General features: G+C 44.0%; 1 protein-coding gene across 1 annotated transcript in view; it reads right to left on the reverse strand.

The window, feature by feature from the left end:
* Positions 1–20699, reverse strand: part of GRIN3A (glutamate ionotropic receptor NMDA type subunit 3A) — a 142289-nt gene that overhangs the window by 61757 nt on the left and 59833 nt on the right. The gene's annotated exons all lie outside the window — the stretch shown is intronic.

The raw sequence follows: 20699 nt of genomic DNA on the forward strand, positions 1-20699 counted from the left end.
TGGGCTAGTTCTTTATCTACACTTGACATCTCTACACCAACTACTTCTAATATAATAGCAAAAATTCACTGAGGCATACAAATGTCAGAATGGAGAGCAATAAAGAGAGGTAGCCTACTGGTTCTAGACTACCTACTATTTCATTTGGAACCCTTTCACCCATCTGCTCCAGTTAAATATTAATCCCATCAGAGTTTCTTTTTCTTAAAACAAGGTTGATTTCCAAATAAACGCCTTATATGTTTAAATGGGAATTCTTTGAATGGAAGTTGATTTAAATCTTCTTAAAATTCTTCTGCTCCTTGTAGAAAGCAGGCAACCTGCCAAATTTCAACCTGCTCTATTGTTGATTTAAAACACATATAAAAAAGTTAACCATTCTCTCTTTGATTAATTTAAGGCTTGTCTGAATTTATCTTGAAAGCAACTTATCTTTGCACCAGATTGTGATTGTGCTGGCTTATTTAGCATTTTAAAGGCGACAAAGACACCCCAGTCTCATCAGTATGAATATTTTAAGCTTTTAAAGCTGGAATAAAAATCTTAACTCTGTTTCGGAGGCTCAAGATTTCTATTGTAGGACTCTGAAGGCGGGACTTCCTGACGCGCTTGGAAGAGAGGAGAGACAAGCGGAAGGAGAAGGCAAGCGGCCGGCCATGTGGCTGCAAGATGGAGGGGGTAGCCCCTCCTCCCTCGGAGAAGCAGAAAAACGGAGATCGAGAATTTAGACATTTCAAAATGTTTGCTAAAGTTGAGGACTGAATGGGGGTTTGAGACCTCTCTCCGGTAGAAAAAGCGGACTAATTTTTATCAGAAGGGAAAGCTGGGTGAAACTACTTTGAGCTAGATTTTAAATTAACGTTAGCATAAATTTGATAGTGGTAAACATCAGACAAGCAAGGGATGAGGGTAAAATTTACGTTGTTTAAAGCTTATTAGAACAGAAAGCCGGTTGGGATTATCTTAAGATAAGTGTAAAAAGAATGCGGAATGATTTATGTTGTTTAAACTTTGTTAGAAGGGACTACTTTAAAATAGAAGGTTAACTGACTCTTGCTGAAAGTATTATTTGAATATGTGGAATGATCCATGCTATTTAACTTTTATTTGAAGGGAAAGTTGGTTGAAATCGCTCTGAGTTACATTTTAAACAAATGCTAGTATAAATTTGATAGTGGTAAATATCAGACAAGTAAGGGATGAGGGTAAAATGCATGTGGAATGAACTACGTTATTTAAATCCTATTAGAAGAGGAAGTCGGTTGGAATTATCTTAAGATAGAAATTGATTCCTGTGTAAAGTAATATTTGATCTACGCTGCTTAATTTTACTAAGAAGGGGAAGCTTGGCTAGATTATTTTGAATTACTGTTTGAAAAGGGGGTTAAGAAAGATCATTTACGCTGCTTAAATTTTACTAGAAGGGACAGTTTGATTACTCGTCTGTACAGTTATATTTGAATATATGGCATGAACCACGTTGCTTAAATTTTATCGGAAGGGATCATGAGGTTTAGGAAGAGGAACGGGAGAATCCACAGAAGGTTGGGGTAAATAGCAAAGAAGTAAGAGACGAGAATAAAATATAGATAGAATGATTTATACTATTCAAGCATAGATAAAGATGGGGGGCTAAGATCAACACAAAGAGTGGTTTCTTTTTTCTCTCTCTCTCTTTTTTTCTTTTCTCTTTTCTTTTCTCTCTTCTTTTTTTTCTGTTTTTCTTTCTTTTGATATATTACTTTTATTTTTTAATCCATATGTATACAAGATATTTTAGACAGAAGGTAGTGCCAGGTGTGGGCCCTGGGAAGTCGGGAGGATTAGGGATGGGGATTTGTGGGGGGTGGGGTGGGGGGGTGTTAACATAGTCTTAATAAGAACAAGAATGTATTTATATACGGTGGTTCTTTTTTTCTTTTATTTTATTTTATTTTTTTCCTTGGTTCATTTTACTTTTATCAGATCAAACAACACTCGAATAAAGGCATACACCAAGGAGGGAGGTAGAGGGAAAGAAGAGGGAGGAGTAAGGAAGGAGTAAGGGGAATGTAAGGAGGGTGTCCGGGGAGTAAGGGGAGAAGGAAGGTTTGAGGGGAAAGGGAAGTAGGAGGGGAGTGTTAGAGGGAGAAAGGAAAGTTGGAGGGGGTAGATGGGGTGTATGGAGGATGGAAGGGTTAGGTGGGGTTGTGAATGATGAGTTGTGTTTCCTTTTTATTTGTTCGTTTTATTCCCTTTTTCTTTTTTTCTTTTCTTATAGTAAATACCCTGTATATAAGTGATTGCAAATGGAATGTGAAAAATGAATAAAATATATTTAAAAATTAAAAAAGAAATAGAGCACAAAAAAAAAGCTGGAATAAAAAAAGAACATTCAGCCATTTTGTAAAGAATTATATATTATTAATTCATGTTTCTCCTTGCAAATGTGGATAAATAATGTGATTTTTCAGTAGTTCTTTGTTAAGGACATTTAAAGAGGACTGCAATATTCAAATCTTCATTGGCTATTTTAAGTTACAAGGGGACATGTAGTAGGGGATTGAAGCTGAAGGAGTTTGCAAGCAAAAAGATTCTCAATGATTTCTATTAAGACTTCTATATTGCGTCTCTGTTGCTGAATTCAGACTGCAGCTTTAAGTTTTAATTCCTTTATAACTTTTCTTCAACCTAAAATAAAGACATAATGATAACTTAGCAGATTGTAACAATTTTTCCCCTAAAATAGAATTGTAAAATGAAGATATTTAATCCAGCTCACATAGTAAAGTCCTAATTTTTATTATCTAATGAACTAACATGGCTAACTCTTGCTATAAGATCAGTACCTTCCTCTTCCACTCCCATAAACTTAAGGTGACCAGATTTTCAGATTGGAAAAGAGGGACGCCCTTGACCGGGGGGGGGGGGGGGGGCTTGATTAAAAAAAAATTTTTTTGTCAAAAGGTCACCCCAGGACACTGAAACCAGCATAAATACGAATCTGTTGCCAAACAAAATTTTGATCACGTGACCATGAGGATGTTGCAACGGTCGCTAAGTGTGAAAAATGGTCATCAGTCACTTTTTTCAATGCCATTGTAACTTTGGTCACTAAATGTTTTCCCCCTCCTCGAGACTCCTCACTTCTTCCTTCATTCCTCTTGCTTATCTACCTTCACCTTATCTGTCTTCTGCTCTTTCCCTTTCTTCCTTCCTTTCTCCTTCCATCTTCTCTTCTTTCCTCACTCACTCCCTTCCTCTTTTTTTCTCTTCCTTCCTCCTTCCATTTTTTCAGCTTCATTTCTTTTGCCTATCTACCTTCTCTGTCTTTCTGCTCTTTCCATTTCTTCGCTTCTGTTCCTTCCTTCTTCCCTCCTTTCCTATTTCTTCCTTCTTCCTTCCTTCTGCCTATCTACCTTCACCTTCTCTGTCTTTCTACTCTTTCCCTGTCTTCCCCTTTCCTCCCTCCCTCCCTTCTTTGTTTTCTAGTTCCATCTTTTCTTCTTTCCTCTCTCCCTCTTTTTCTTTTTTCCTTCCTTCCTCCTTCCTCTTGCCTATCAACTTTTTTTATTTTTTTTTGTTACATAGACGACACATACCCACAACAATAAAAACAAAAGAAAAAGAAAAAAACCCATCATCACATATAGCATGTCATTTGGTTACAAGTGTTTTAACATTTATCATTCTTATACATTTATTATTTCATTTAATAGGTTATAATATACAGTTTGGGTTGCTTTGTTTACCATCCCTTCCTCCTGTTATAACACCACCTTATTTTCCCTTTCTTTTCTCCCTTCCTCCCTTCTCTACTTTCTTCCTTCCTGCTCTCCTTTCCCTTCCTTCTTCCCTTACCTTTCTCCTACTCCTGCTCTTCCTCTTCCCCTTTCTACCCTCTCTCCCCCTCTTTCTCTCCTTTCCATCCTCCTCTCCTTACCTCTTTCTTCTTTCCATCATCCTTTCATTCTCTCCTCCTTTCTCCCTTTCTCCCAACTCCCTTTCTGGGAGTTGAAGTCCACACACTTTCAAGTCTCCAAGGTGGAGAAAGACTGATCTATCTAATTAATATAATTATTTCTCTCTCTCTTTTTCACTCTCTCTCCAGCGCACACACGCAAATGCATAGGGCAGCCCACGTCACACACAGGTAACTCCGGGCGGCTTACGGGAAGAGGACAGCCGACCACTCAACCACGCGGGGGGGGGGGCAGGATTTCGCCAAGAAAAGTTAACTTTCCTGCGAAAGGGGCTGGCAGCCTCTCAGCTGTTCCCAGCCGGGGAGACCTCCCCCCACTTCCACTCCTGCGACCCTCCTCCCGCCTCCTCGGAGCTTCAAGCAAGCTAACTGGGAAGGCCGGGGAAGAAGAAAAAGCGGCGGCGCGGGGGCGTGGCGGAAGCCCGGCTGCCGTTTCTCTTGCTGAGGACAGAAGGGGAGGAGGAGGAGGAGAAAGTTAAAGTGGCAGCCCGATCCCTTCAGCAGCCGAGACGGGAAACGTGCGTTTTGACAGGGCTTCCACAGTGCTGTGCAAGCCCTGCCAAAGTGTCCGTTTCCCGGGCGGGCTGCCGTTTCTCTTGCTCAGGGTGGGAGGAGGAGGAGGAGGAGAAAGTTAAAGTGGCGGCCCGATCCCTTCAGCAGCCGAGGAGGGAAACGTGCGTTTTGACAGGGCTTCCACAGTGCTGTGCAAGCCCTGCCAAAGTGTCTGTTTCCCAGGCGGGCTGCCGTTTCTCTTGCTGAGGGCGGGAGGAGGAGGAGGAGAAAGTTAAAGTGGCGGCCCGATCCCTTCAGCAGCCGAGGAGGGAAACGTGCGTTTTGACAGGGCTTGCACAGCGCTGTGCAAGCCCTGCCAAAGTGTCTGTTTCCCAGGCGGGCTACCGTTTCTCTTGCTGAGGGCGGGAGGAGGAGGAGGAGAAAGTTAAAGTGGCAGCCCGATCCCTTCAGCAGCCGAGGTGGGAAACGTGCGTTTTGACAGGGCTTCCACAGCGCTGTGCAAGCCCTGCCAAAGTGTCTGTTTCCCGGGCGGGCTGCCGTTTCTCTTGCTGAGGGCGGGAGGAGGAGGAGGAGAAAGTTAAAGTGGCGACCCGATCCCTTCAGCAGCCGAGGTGGGAAACGTGCGTTTTGACAGGGCTTGCATAGCGCTGTGCAAGCCCTGCCAAAGTGTCTGTTTCCCGGGCGGGCTGCCGTTTCTCTTGCTGAGGGTGGGAGGAGGAGGAGGAGGAGAAAGTTAAAGTGGCGGCCCGATCCCTTCAGCAGCCGAGGTGGGAAACGTGCGTTTTGACAGGGCTTCCACAGCGCTGTGCAAGCCCTGCCAAAGTGTCCATTTCCTGGGCGGGCTGCCGTTTCTCTTGCTCAGGGTGGGAGGAGGAGGAGGAGAAAGTTAAAGTGGCAGCCCGATCCCTTCAGCAGCCGAGGCGGGAAACGTGCGTTTTGACAGGGCTTGCACAGCGCTGTGCAAGCCCTGCCAAAGTGTCCGTTTCCCGGGCGGGCTGCCGTTTCTCTTGCTGAGGGCAGGAGGAGGAGGAGGAGAAAGTTAAAGTGGCGGCCCGATCCCTTCAGCAGCCGAGGCTAATTCTCTGCACGAACAAGAGCGTGGGGGCAACGGCAGCCGCCCGCACAGAACTTCCACGCGCTCCAGGGGCTTCTGCCGGGCGGCGGGAGCCCCGGAAGTAAGAGGAAGTTCTCTGCGGGCGGCTGCCGCTGCCTCCACCCTCTCCTCCTGCCGCGGCGAGCGGAAAATTCTCTGATTAGAATTAGATTAGATTACTCACCAACAAGCGCAGCTGCAACCCCAAAAGACGAAAGGAAAATGGAGACTCGTGCAGGCGTCCTCAGGCTAAGGAGTCCAGCCAATCAGTGAGCTGGTTGGGATGGAAAATTTTCCATCCCAGCCAGCTCACTGATTGGCTGGAGTCCTGGCCAATTAAATCAGTGAGCGGCAGGCTGGGCTGGCTTAAATTTGTAGGTAGCAGATAGAACAGAACGATGAGCCAGCCCAGCAAGCTAGCAGCTGATGGGCGGGAGCTGCGAGCGCCAAAAAAAGCGTGCTTTTTTAAAAAGCGTGCGGGACGCGGGAAAATGCATTAAAAAGCGGGGGTGTCCCACCAAAAGCAGGACGTCTGGTCACCTTACATAAACTGTGATTTGTAAAAACAAAACAATGGTTAGGCAGAGTGATAAGAACTCAGATAATCTTTCCTGCATCTAGTGCAATTATTTTCTGTGATTGCAAGGATTTGACTTGGGTCTAATTTTTTTTTTTTAAGCAATACATGCAGTATTCTTTGGAGCATAGAAAGCATTAGCGTTCTCTTTTCAAAGACCACTAGATGGCAACCTGCATCCATTTTCCAGATCAGCATTGGTTCTCTAAGGCTGCCTTTCTTTGATTTGATTGCCACAGAAACTGCTGGCTTGGCCCGAAGGTCTCCTGCATCTTGAATTTTGTTCTGCAGTTCAGTAATTTCCAATATACCCATAAAATCTGAATACAAGTAATATATGCTAGTAAACATGACTCTGTAGTAAAAGAAAGGTTTTCGTTCGGACTTCCAGGTCCCTGGAGCATTTTTTCCCCTCCCAGTTTTTGGCATGGTAATTACAAGAGCAGCAGCATGAAGCCATTGTGATAAGTAAAAAAAATGATGATAGGACCTTAATAATGCAGTGATCAGAGACCATTGAGAAATATGGAAAACTGTAGATTTTGTGTAATGAAACTTTGTGATTCCTCTTTTGTCTTTGAGACTGCTTTAGTTATTAACAAAGGGAAGAAATGGGTGCAGTTTGATCTTAAATTTTTGTCTTTTTAAGTTAATTCACCAACTTAAATTTAATCTTCATTCTAAATTCTCAGGTCTCCAAATGTTGCATTGCAGTTTAGGAACAAGTACTTATATCTACATCTACATGAGCAATGGGATTCCATTTTTTTACTATGATTCTGTGGGGGTGGCTTAGTGGGCATGGTATGGTGGGCGTGGCAGGGGAACAATACTGTAAAATCTCCATTCCCTCCTCACCCCACTTACCTGCTTTCCAGCTCTGTTCTCCTGTGCAGGGCAACAGAAGAAGACCCAGCTGATTAGCTGAGATGTCAATCAGCTGGGACTTAGGAGGCAGTGAATAGATTGGAGGCGGGGCCAGCCAGAGGTGGTATTTGCCGGTTCTCCGAACTACTCAAAATTTCCACTACTGGTTTGCCAGAACCGGCTGAATATTACCTGATCTACACCACCAATACAAAACCCTGTAAGTTCTGCAAAGTAAATTACAATAACTAAAAGAATATACATTAGTTTGGGGGAAAATATATAGTTGAAGAAACTATGCATATCAAACCAAACTGCACATAAAAAATAGTAGGAGAAACAGCCACACCAAAAATACACAGTTGACTCTGAAGTTTGGAAACCATTTCTCAAGCTTGACAAGCCAAATCAGACATGTTGACAAAAATGAGAAACCAAGGGAAATGGAAATCAATAGATGTACTCATATCTAGTACCATCTGAAGCTAGTTCCAGTCTCCCCAAGGAGCTTGTGATGTGTTCATTTCAAATATGAATATAACTAGCATGTGCTTGTGATCATGGTTAATTGCCACACAAAATGAATGGATCATATTTGATGACCCATGAAAATCAGCAACTGAGCATCTTTATAACAAACCAGCAACAATAACTGAATTGCAACTTTACTAGTGTTTTTAGAAGACGTTCCTAAAGATCTTATAACCGGAACTTAGACTTAGCAAAAGAACAATCTGTGTCATTTTCTTGTGCAGGTTCACAACACTGATTTTCTGTCTAAAATGTTTTAGGGCTAATGCTCTCTACATTCAGTGCCTGAACCTTCAAGGGGTCAGTAGGCACAGCCAATCACAGTCCACATGTAGGAAAGTGTGTATAACATTTCAGGATGCTGACAACGGGGAAAGAAACCCTTACGACTCAATAAAATGAGCAATGCATTCTGCCACTGGAGGAAAAAGCTAATTGCATATATTTTAGAGATCCTTTTCAATATAAAGGAAAAGTCCTTCTCGGCGATGATTTATAGGTCTTACCCTCTTATGCTACATTTGCTTAAATAATGTTGTCTGCTTTTAATCGTTCAGAGATAGGATTTCTCCTGGCTGTTCCCCCAATTGGAAAATGTTCAGCGGTAAACTGAAGTTGGATTATAGCAGGGGTGAAATTCAGCAGGTTCTGACAGGTTCTGGAGACCCAGTAGCGGAAATTTTGAGCAGTTCGGAGAACTGGGAAATACCACCTCTGGCTGGTCCCAGAGTGGGGAGGGAGTGGGGATTTTGCAGTATCTTTCCCCTGCTATGCCCACCAAGCTACGGCCACAGAACTGGTACTAAAAAAAAATTGAATTTCACTACTGGATTACAGAGTGAATCAATCTGGTTGGATTTCCACTTTAATCTTGTCAAAGGTAATAGTCCAGGGTGTTTAAGAGGCAAAAACAAATGTGCATCCCAAATGAAAATGGTCTCCTCATGGTCTCCTCAAAGCTGGCTTTGGAATGGAAATAGAGAAATAATCTGTTGCTAAAAAATGTAGCCCTTTTAAATCCGATCAAGGAAATTCCAGGAAACCCGTAACAGAGCCAGGGATGTTATATGGAACTCTTGAGAACTTCAAGAAGAAAAACTGCCTTCCATGTCATTGAATTGTCACAGAGCTAACGTGGCAGAACTTTTCATATTCCTTGATAAACAGTTCAAAGAAAACACTTTTTTTTCCATGAAAGGCTGTAAAGTACGCACAACAGCCTCTGCTATGCTGGTCATGCCAGTTTGTTTGTATATTTTGAGTCACAAAATTGGAAGCTTGAGCTGAGATGTATTGAGTGGCAAGAGAATCCATTAAGAAGCATTCTATTAACCCTTCCCATTCCATTGATTGTCAGAAAAGAAAGAAGCAAAGACTGATCTTTTTTCCCTTTCTCCTTTTCTTTTTAAGAAAGTTAATATCTGTCAACGGGATACAATGCCTCTCAAAGATATAGTTGCCTTAAAATCAGGTTCCTTTTGCTGAAGAAAGACAAATTTACTGCACTGAGAGACTCTTGGCCAGGGATCAGTTACTATGGCCCTGTGGACTTTAACTCAGGGGTGAAATGTTCTAAAGTCTGCCACCGGTTTGATTCGTGTGTGCATGCGCACTTTGCGTGCATGCACACCAAATGCATGCTTTGCATGTGTGCGCACTGCAGGTGCTAAGAAGACTTTTCTGAGTCTGCAAAGGTAAGTAGAACTGCGAGGGAGGGACAACAGCTGTGTTGCACAATTTAGATTCGCTAGAAAACAGGATTTCCTTCTAGCAAATATAAATTGCATGCACAGCTGATTGTCAGAACGCCCCCACCCCCACTTTTACCATTTTTTTACCACCACTCTGAGTGAACAGGTAGTAAAAAAATGCTTTAAAAAGTTTTTAAAAGTTCTGGCGATCAGCTGTGCAACAATCAGCTGTGCCACATGATTGTCCAAACTTTTTTTCTTTTTTTTAGAATTTTTTTTACTACCGGTTCGGGCGAATTGGCCTGAACTGGTATCATTTCACCTCTGCTTTAACCATGCTGGCTCAGGAATTTATTATTATTTATTTTATTTATTTATAAAATTTATATGCCGCCCAATCCTGAAGGACTCCGGGCGGCTTACAAAAATAAGAGGAAAAAAAGAGAAAAAAAAAGACAGTTTAAAATCACATACATTCATTCTAATCGGGGCTGGACCTCAACAATGAGGTCAACAGCCCCAGGCCTGCTGGAACAGGCAGATTTTTACAGCTTTCCTGAAGGCCATGAGAGTGGGTATAGTCCGGATCTCTGGGGATAGCTGATTCCAAAGAGTTGGAGCAGCCACAGAGAAGGCTCTCCTTCGGGGGCCCGCCAGCCGACACTGTCCCAATTTGTGGGATCTTACTGGCCGCTGGGAGGTATGTGGCAGTAGGCGGTCTCGAAGGTACACTGGCCCTAAGCCATGTAGGGCTTTAAAGGTAATAACCAACACCTTGAATTGTGTCTTGGAGCCCAATTGGTAGCCAGTGCAGCTCGCGGAGGACAGATGTAATGTGGGTGTACCTTGGTGCACCCAATATCACTTGCGCGGCCGCATTCTGGACTAGTTGCAGTCTCTGAACGCTTTTCAAGGATAGCCCCATGTAGAGTGTGTTGCAATAATCCAGCCTTGAGGTGACAAGGGCGTGAGTAACCATTTGAAGTGCCTCCTGATCCAAGTAGGGCCGCAATTGGTGCACCAGACGAACCTGGGCAAAAGCCCCCCTGGTCACAGCCGATAGATGATGTTCCAGTTTCAGCTGCGAATCCAGGAGGACCCCCAAATTGCAGACCCTCTCTGAAGGGCATACATTTTCACCCCCTCCAGGGTTAAGGATGGACTGTCTAAGCTGTCCTTCGGGGGCAGCATCCAAAGCCACTCAGTCTTATCAGGATTGAGCACAAGTTTGTTCACCCCCATCCAGATCCAGGCTCTCCATCCTCCTCATCCTTGTCCTCTCTCTCTGAATGCTGATGCTCTGTGATTTGATAAAAGGAAGAGTGATGGTCTTATAATCCTCTCCCGTCTCCTGGATGAGATACATGGACCGAGACAAGTATTTTTGAAGTTGTTTTTCGATTGCTGGGTACACCACTGTAGTTTTTATCTCATTTAATTCTTCCATCTCCATGTCCTCCGGCTCGCTGAGCTGCTGCTCGCTGAGCTGCTTCTGTGGCGGCGGTGGCGGCGGGGGGCTGCTGCTGCGGGGGCGGCGTGTGGTGGTGGTGGTGGTTCATGGCAGGCGCCAGGGGCCCCTCAGGTGGGGCGGGGGCTTCCTTGCGGCCTTCCTTGGCGGGCAGTGGTGGTGGCAGGGAGATGCGCACGTATTTGCTGGCGATGCTCCCAATGGTGGCGGGTGAGGCTGAGGGAGGCTGAGGCGCACCTGGCGAGGGCTGCCGGCTCCAGTGGGAGAGCGGCCCTCTGCGCACCCACCTGGCTTGGCCACGGATCCTCATCCTCCTCCTCCTCGCACTCTCAAAATGGCCGACGCCGAGTGTTACATCCACATGGGCGCCCCCGCCGAGGCGGGCTGGTCCGGGCCCGTGCCAACATCGCCACAACAGTCAAGGAGGCCCACCGGCCCTTAGGCCCCAGGCCTCTGCCACACCGCCAGCTCGCCTGCCGCGCTTGCCTGACTGGCTGCCGGCTTGCCTTCCTCTCGGGCGGCTGGGTCACTGGGCAGTGGGTAGCGGAGGGGCAGCTGTGGTGGCCAGATGGAGGAGTCCAGAGGGCAAGCAGGTCCAGGTCCAGGTCATGCAAGCCAGGATCTTGGGAGGAGCAGGTGGCAATGGAGAATTTAAGACTACAAGTTTATGAGCTACATAGATTTTGGAATGCATTCTAAGAGATCTAATTTTGTACCGACAAAGGTTCCACAAGTTAAGAAAGGACAATAAGCAATCTTTTTTAAAAAACAAAAAACAAAAGACTGCTGGTAGAATTAGAAGACTAATAGAAAAAGAGATTGGCTGCATAAATGGTTTGGTTTTCCAGTTACTAGAGAAGATAATCACCTAGTCAATCTAAGCTGATCTTTAAAAGGTTAGGCAAGATTAATGCTTGGTTGAGAGATCCTCAGGGAATCTTTGACCTATAGACTAGAAAATGTTTAAAAAAATAGAACAGCCGAGGTGGCGCAGTGGTTAGGATGCAGTACTGCAGGCCACTTCAGCTGACTGTGATCTGCAGTTCAGCAGTTCAAATCTCACTGGCTCAAGGTCGACTCAGCCTTCCATCCTTCCGAGGTGGGTGAAATGAGGACCCAGACTGTGGGGGCAAGTTGCTGACTCAATTTTCTAAAAAATCTGTAAACTGCTTAGAGAGGGCTGAAATCCCTATGAAGCGGTATATAAGTCTAATAAATAAATAAATAAATAAATAAATAAATAAATAAATAAATAAATAAATAAATAAATAAATAAATAAATAAATAAATAAATAAATAAATAAGAAGGCAATTGCATATCACATCCATATTGTTGCCAAGAAATCTGGACCGCTTGTTGATATAATCAGCAGGAACTAAGCTCAAATTGAAGGAGATTCTAATTTAGAGAACTGCTATTGCATTACAGGCAGTCCTCAACTTATGACCATTAAACAAAATGCTTAATGACTTTTTAAATATTATAATGGTGAAAAAAGCAATTTATGGGCAGTCCTTGCACTTACGACTTTTCCAGTGTCCTTGAAATCACATGATCAAAATCCACCTGTTTAACGATTGGCATGTACTTACAATTGTTGCAGCATCCTGGGGTCATGTGATAGCTATTTGCCAACTTCCTAGGGAATTCCTCAGACAAACAAAGTCAACAGGGGAAGCTGAATTCACCTAACAACCATAGCAAAATAGGTTGTAAAATTGGGTGTGACTCACTTAACAATCTCATCATTTAGTGATGGTGTTTCACTCCCAGTTATAGTTGTCAATTAGGACTACCTCTATGTAATTTGTAGTCAGCCTTCTGGGGTAAAGTCAGCATTCAGAACTGAGATAAGATTTTCTTGCTGATGTTACACTTGTGCTTGCTTCAGAGATGTATTCTCATTTTTCAAAGAAAGAACAGACCTTTTAAAATAGGTTTTTACTACAGAACAAAAATAACAATTTAGAATAGTGATGTTCCTGAACTGCATTGTAATATTTAAAGGTAAATGTTCTCCTCGCACATATATACTAGTTGTTCCCGACTCTAGAGGGCGGTGCTCATCTCCATTTCAAAGCCGAAGAGCCAGCGCTATCCAAAGACGTCTCTGTGGTCATGTGGCCGGCATGACTAAATGCCGGAGGCGCATGGAACGCTGTTATCTTCCCACCAAAGGTGGTCCCTATTTTTCTACTTGCATTTTTACATGCTTTCAAACTGCTAGGTTGGCAGAAGCTAGGACAAGTAACAGGAGCTCACTCTGTTATCTGATCGACAAGCTCAGCATCTTAGCCACTGAGCCACCACGTCCCTTATACTGTAATATTTAAGAATGGTTAAAATGCGTGAATATTAGTGGACAGGTAGCTTTGTGCATTTAGAGCATCTTTTAAAATTCTCCTTTCCTGTATCATAATTAAACTAAAAAAGCCTTATTTCGAATCAGATCAGGGAGTCCTCATTAATATTGAGTAATAGATGGATCCCTACTTTGATTATACAAAGAGTTCTCCAATATACAACTAACATCTGGTATTACACTGCGCTGTACAATTGCCATTTTATTTTATTTTTATATTCCCCCCAAAGTTAAAATACAAAATAAAGAAAAAAAATGAAACAAACTAATAACCAACTGATACTAATAAAAAAAAGCAATAGCACTTAGACTTTTATAGAGAGTGCTCCCCAGCCCTCTCTAAGTGGTTTACAGAGTCAGCATATTGATCCCAAGAATCTGGGTCCTCCTTTTACCAACCTCAGAAAGATGGAAGGCTGAGTCAATCTTGAGCTGGCCAGGATTGAACTCGTGACAGTGAGCAGAGACAGCCTGCAATATTGCATTCTAATCACTGTGCTGCCACGCCTCAAGTTAAAACCATGTGTACAAAAAAAGAGAAAAGAAATAAATAATGTATGCATCATTCGTACTAATGTTAAACATAAAAAGTCCACCCTAGCAAGTATATCAAAAGTATCTGATGTGTTTTTGTCCCTTTACATAAGAGGTCTACAAATAGTTATCAACTTTCCCATCTACGGAATATTTGATACAGATACCACGTTACATAAAAATATCTCTGATGTGGCAATCTAGTCAGCTGATAATTTTTTAATTGCTGCAATTGCCATAGTCATGTAAATTTTAAAACATGTGGTGGTGATAAAAAAAACAATGCATGAACTGCGACAACAGGGCCTCCCTATGGAGAAACCATATCATCCTAGGTTCCAATGATGCATAATTGGTGATCCTTGGGCCCCTGAAACCTGCCTCTTCCTGATTCATTAATTTCTGGATAATTGAGAAGTTAGGTGAGAAGATTTCTCTGTGTAGGCGTTTTAGTAATACATCATTTTAATCAGGCTTTCACATGTGGACCTGCTCAGGGCTGTCTTAAAGCAGTGTATCGGGTTAGAAACTAACAACTATCTATAATATTTTTAGTCGCATTATCCTTCTCTTTCTTTTTGTATTTTTAAACACATATTGTTGTTGTTAGTTTTGAAGTCATGTCTGACCCATCACGACCCAATGGACAAGATTCTTCTAGGCCTTCCTGTCCTCTACCATCCTCTGGAGTCCATTTAAACTAACGCCTACTGCTTCAGTGACTCCATCCAGCCACCTCATTCTCTATCATCCCTTTCTTCTTTTGCCCCCAATCTTTTTAAATTGTTTGTCTTTTTACTTTTATTTTGTACCCCCCCTTCCCCCCAGATTGTTAGCCACCCTGAGTCTCTCGTGAATAGGGCGGCATACAAATTGAATAAACCTTAACCTTCCCAGCATTAGGCTCTTCTCCAGTAAGTCCTTCCTTCTCATTTGGTGGCCAAAGTATTTAAGTTTCATCTTCAGGATCTGACCTTCTAAAGAGCAGTCAGGTTTTATCTCCTCTAGTACTGACCGGTTTGATCACCTTGCAGTCCAAGGGACTCACAGGAGTCTTCTCCAGCACCACATAGTGGTGATTTAAGCGCGATTGAATTTATTATTTACATTATTGAAATAATTTAATGTACTGAACAATATTTTTAGTCATTAATTTCTACTAATCAAAGATGTACTATCCACTGACTATAATCCTGATAACATCTAAGTCCACTTATCAATATTATATTTCTATACCAATTATTCCTTTTTTCTTTTCTCCTTTTGTTTGTTTGTTTGTTATGTTTTTCTTTTCAAAAAGGATAAATAAATATATAAGCATCTTTGGCCAGGAGTTCCCCATCCCTGTCTTAGAACGATTCCAGATAGGATACTATACAAGTGTGAAATGATACTATAAATACCAGGACCTGATGCAAGAAGAGGTTGACTCTTCTTGTTGAGTTGTCCCACACTTGAAATATGAAGGCTCGATTCCTCCTCTCAGAAGGAAAGCTGATTTTGTGTTTATGAATAAATCACTGGTCTTGGCACGCCTCCTGTTCAAAGCAAAGTGTATGAAAAGTCTTCTTGATTCAAATCAAAGACCTATCCCAAGAGTCAGCAACCTGTGGAGCCCCATGTCTCTTTCATCCTTCTGTCGCCGGTTGGCTCCACAATTGATAGGGCTTTCGGTTAGGACAGATAGAGGAAAAAGGATGCTGTGCTAGGAGGAGACTCTATGGTGGGGGAACTGGACTTCCAGTTGGCTCCAGAATTGAAGAGGGGGATTCCAGTTAGGACGTTTGTTGCTCTTTGAGTGTTTAAGGTTGCCAACCCCTAACCTATCCAGTGAACAAGCTTGATTCCCATAATGCTCAATGAGGTGATCCTGGAAACCAACCAGCTTTCTGATCAGTAGGCTAATCCTGGAGGTATTACTTATACATTATGCCCAACAGTCATTGATAGCCATTTTTATGATTATAATGAATCAATTTCTAAACTCACGTAAGTGGTAGCTGTTGCCAGTTGCAAACTTTAGCAATATCTAAGTATAAATATCATATCTATTTGGTCTATCTTGCAAGCAAATGTTTCTATGAACAGAATTGACTGCAACTTCAAGGCACAATTTAGGAATGCCAGTTGAGGAATTACTGTATAATAATCGCAAAAATTCCATAGATATAATTGAATTGATGTTTTCTGATCCTGGTCAATTATAGCCAATTTATGTTTGTGCTGGATCACGGCCTGCCGTATGGAAAGAAAACCATTTTATTCATTTGGAAGAATTTAATTTCCACAGTAAAAAAATTCACAATTCCAGCCAAGTGAAGGCACAATAAATATTTTGAATGATATTATGCTTACTCTTCTGGGCATAATTGGATGCAAATGCAATGCTAATTATTTTAGCCAGCTAGTAACACAAAGTGAATTATTCATCCTGGTGTTTTTTTTTAAAAATGGTCCCAAAAATCATAGGGAAAGTGACAACTTTGGCCATAATCATTTCTGCCAAAACTGGATCGTTAATCTTGGGTTCACAAAAGAGCATTATGAAGAAACAACAGATCATTTGCTACACTATAATTTTACCATAGCATATGCTACATCAGCAGACATAAGAAAACTGCTTAGTTTTAAAAGGAGAATAAATTTTGACATCACAACCATACACTTTACAATGAACATCACAAACGTATACACATTACATGGAAGTAAGCCCCACTGCACTCAACCGGATTTAGAGTAGTTAAAACCAATAGAAGACAATATAGATAGCTCAGGGTTGAACTGTGGAGTCCTTGGTGCTCTCTGAGCTTGATTGCTTGCCTGAGGATGTTTTTTCCCCCCTCAACTAGGTAATATCTTCAGTGCTAGAAAGGAGAGAGATTTGCTCTGGCCACCTACTGTATATAAACAGAGCACAAACCCCACTTTCTTCTGAAATTGAAAGTATTAACTAGTCAGGTGACAAAATTTCTGCAAGCCAACAACCAAGGTCAGAGACCATCAAGGACTCTAGACTACTTGTAAATAAGGATGGATTGTGTAGTCATTATTGATATGAACTAGAAGAATGAATGATCATTCCCAGCTAAACAATATGCTTTTGCATCTTTGCTTAGAAAGTAAAAAATGGACTCATTAAAATGGCAAACATTCAAAAATCAAGTTTTTGCATGGAGCTGGGAATGGAATTTGATACACTTCAGCAGAAGCTACTGGCAAAGACTGGTTAATAGACCAAGTCGTTCTGTTTGTAAGGAATATATTAGAATAGAATAGAATAGAATAGAATAGAATAGAATAGAATAGAATAGAATAGAATAGAATAGAATAGAATAGAATAGAATAGAATAGAATAGAATAGAATAGAATAGAATTATTTATTGGCCAAGTGTGATTGGACAGACAAGGAATTTGTCTTTGGTGCATATGCTCTGAGTATACATAAAAAGACAAGATATATTCTTGCATCTTGTCTTTTAAAAATGTTTTTTTTTAATTCTATATTTTAAAAATGATTCTTGTTTCATTTTACAGCTTCTGTGGATTGGGTTACTGCTATCATTTTTTTAAAAAAGTGGTAATGTAATCGATCACCTGTTTAACTAGCAATGTCCCTATGAGTGATTGTGATACAAATGCACTATTGGCCTCTCAAGTCAAGAATGTCCAGGTTTCAGGTGAAGTTGAATTATGTACGGGAACATCCCATAACATTTATCTTGATGGAGTCCAAGAACTATTGCCTTCATGCAGGAAACCTTGTGAAACAATGGGTTGTTAAAGCCAATATTCTCTTAAGGAAACAATTGGATGGAATTCAAAGAATTCTTGCCAAGTCAGAATATGGAGTGTTCACCCATATTGTTTCATTAAGGTCATATGTCGTTGAAGTCATGAGTGGGCTTCAAAATTTTTAGCAAGGAGTTCTCTGCCCAGTTGCTGGGTGGGTGTGGCTATGGTGGGTGTAGCCTAGTCAGCCTCCTGCACCTTGGTGGTGGTGGGGGGGAATCTGGGAGGGCAAAAACTGCCTCCCCAAGCTCCGGAGGCCCTCTGGAGGCTGGAAATGGGCCCATTGCCAGGCTTCCCTAACTTCTGGTAGGCCCATTTTTTGTCCTCCCTGAGCCTCCGTGCGCATTCCTGCATCCAAAATGGGCTGAATGGATAGGGTGATCAGACATCCCGCATTTGGCGGGATAGGCACACCTTCTCATAATTTTTCCCACGTCCTGGGCCATTCCCAAAAGATCCCGCTTAATTTTGGCTCCTTCTTCGACTCGCTCCCCCGCCCATCCGCTGCCACTTGCATGGGCAGGGTAGTTTAGCGAGTGAGCGGGCGGATGGGCGAGGGAGCGCGCTTGCCTTTCCAGCCCCACTTCCGGACAAGCCGTGGGAAAGCCCCTGTATAAAGAGCCACCTGGGGCCGCCGCTTCTTCTCCGAACTCAGAGTAAGTGACGGGCGGGGCAAGTGAGCGGGTGGATGGTGGTGGGATCGCCGCCCGCTGCACTGCAGCTGACTCGCCCCGGGCCGGGCGGGCTGGGAGGCTTTGGCCGTCCAGGCGGGAAGAGCGTGGAGGAAGGCAGAGCGGCACTCGACGCGACTCTGCTACTTCTGCTGGAGGAGCCCCTAGATAGGGAAGGCGGGTGGCAGGGCAGAGCAAGGGAGCGCAAGCGGCGGATCCCGGGCTCATATGCAGACGGAGCTCTCCAGGCACAGGAGCGCTGGAAAAGTGCTCCGCTCATGCACCCACCGGGACGGAGCACGCTCGCTCGCTCGCTCTAGCCCTGCCTGCCGGCATGCTAAAGTGCCGGCATGACTTTGAAGGGCTGGCTTGCCTTCCACGTCGGCCCGCGTGGAAGGCAAGCCAGCCCTTCAAAGTCATGCCGGCAGTTTAGAACTCGGCAGCCATTCAGCAAAACATGTTTCGCTGAATGGCGGCCGAGGGGCACGCTAAAGTGCCGGCATGACTTTGAAGGGCTGGCTTGCCTTCCATGTCGGCCTGCGCGGAAGGCAAGCCAGCCCTTCAAAGTCATGCCGGCAGTTTAGAACTCGGCCGCCATTCAGCGACACATGTTTTGCTGAATGGCGGCCGAGGGGCATGCTAAAGTGCCGGCATGACTTTGAAGGGCTGGCTTGCCTTCCACGTCAGCCCGCGGGGAAGGCAAGCCAGCCCTTCAAAGTCATGCCGGCAGTTTAGCGTGCCCCTCGGCCGCCATTCAGCAAAACATGTGTCGCTGAATGGCGGCCAAGCCCTGCCAGCAGCCTTCCGGGCCGGCCAGCCATTCAGCGCTCGCACCCAGCGCTCGCACGCCTACAGGACGGCGCCGGGGAGGAGAGGAACTGCACGGGTCCTGCCACTCATGGTATGGGCGAGGGTTGGCCGGCTGGGAGTGGGGGTGGCTGCTGCCGAGGCCTCCAGCCTTGCAATCCTGGGCAGGGAAGGCGAAGGTTCACTCCGGAGCTGCGGAAGACCGTTGCTGCACCAGGAGGCCTCTGCCCTGGGGATCCCCTGCTCCACCCATTCAGATTACCCCCAAACCCAAAGGAGCTTGAGCGCAGGGGTGCAGGCCAGGGAAGATGGGGTTTGGGGGCTCGGAGGAGGAAGGGGCGATCTCCCCCTCCATTCGTCTGTCCCGGTGCAGAGCTCCTCCCGGGGGAGGGGGAGGCGGTGAGTGCGCTGATCCCCATTTGCAAGACCAGCCCTTCACCTTCTTGTCCCGTTGGGAAGGGGGTGGGTGGGAGACAAGAAGGGGGCAGGCTGGCCTCGCTGTTTGCATTTCCCCTATTCCCCCCTCCCAATATAGGTGCAGAGAAAGAGCCAGGCTTCAGAAAGGAAAGGATATTTTTAATAATTTTCTTTGTCTGAATATGATTTCCCATTGAGGAAAAGGGGAGTTTTAATTCCCCACCAGTAAAAAAAAAAACGTTTAGTCTTTGAAGGGCCCTTGTGTGACATCTGCCTAGGATTCCACCTCACACACCTCCTCTTTCAGAAAGAGCTTGGTGCACCTAGGATCCCACCTCACACACCTCCTCTTTCAGAAAGAGCTTGGTGCACCTAGGATCCCACCTCACACACCTCCTCTTTCAGAAAGAGCTTGGTGCACCTAGGATCCCACCTCACACACCTCCTCTTTCAGAAAGAGCTTGGTGCACCTAGGATCCCACCTCACACACCTCCTCTTTCAGAAAGAGCTTGGTGCACCTAGGATCCCTCACCTCACACACCTCCTCCCAGCTTGGGAGATGGTGGGATCTTCTGCTTTCTGAGCTTGGTGCAGCAAGGATCCCACTATCCTACTATTTTATTTTTCTTTATGTACACTGAGAGCATATTTACCAAAGACAAATTCCTTGTGTGTCCAATCATACTTGGCTAATAAACTATTCTACTCTACTCTACTCTACTCTACTCTTTTCTATTTCAATTCTAACAAGTTTAGCTTCTCTCTCTTGAAAATGTAAGCTCGCATAAGGCATTATAATGCAAGCTAGCCTTAACTTTCAAACAGTTCATTTAGTGACCAAAGTTACAATGGCAATGAAAAAAGTGACTGATGACCATTTTTCACACTTAGTGACCATTTTCACACTTAGCGACCGTTGCAGTATCCTCATGGTCACGTGATCAAAATTTTGATGGTTGGCAACAGATTCATATTTATGATGGTTTCAGTGTCCTGGGGTCATGTAATCGCCTTTTGTGAGCTTTTGACAAAATATAAAATTTTTAATCAAGCCCCCCCTCCCCCGGTCAATGGTGTCCCTCTTTACCAATCTGAGAATCTGGTCACCTTATGCATGGAGACTCCTGGAGGAGCGGGGTGGGTGGGGCCAGCCAGGAGTGGGATTTGGGGGCTCTTTGAACTGCACAGAATCTTAGCTAGAGGTTCTCCCGAACCCCTGCAAACCCCCAGCAGCCCATCCCTGCTTGAAGTCAAGCTTGCTTTTTGATGATGATATGGCTAAGTACATGTACTTTCATTGGCAACAAGATGAAAGTGATTTAGTGTTGGCTTCATCCATTATATTTACTTCCTAGTCTACCCAAATCACAGCATTTTGAAAGTAAGGATGGACTTTTTGTAAACATTGTCCTGCTT

The sequence above is a fragment of the Thamnophis sirtalis genome, unplaced genomic scaffold (assembly GCF_051295495.1).
Source record: "Thamnophis sirtalis isolate CommonGarterSnake01/CBP01778 unplaced genomic scaffold, rThaSir2_p1.2 scaffold_5, whole genome shotgun sequence".
NCBI lineage: Eukaryota > Metazoa > Chordata > Lepidosauria > Squamata > Natricidae > Thamnophis > Thamnophis sirtalis.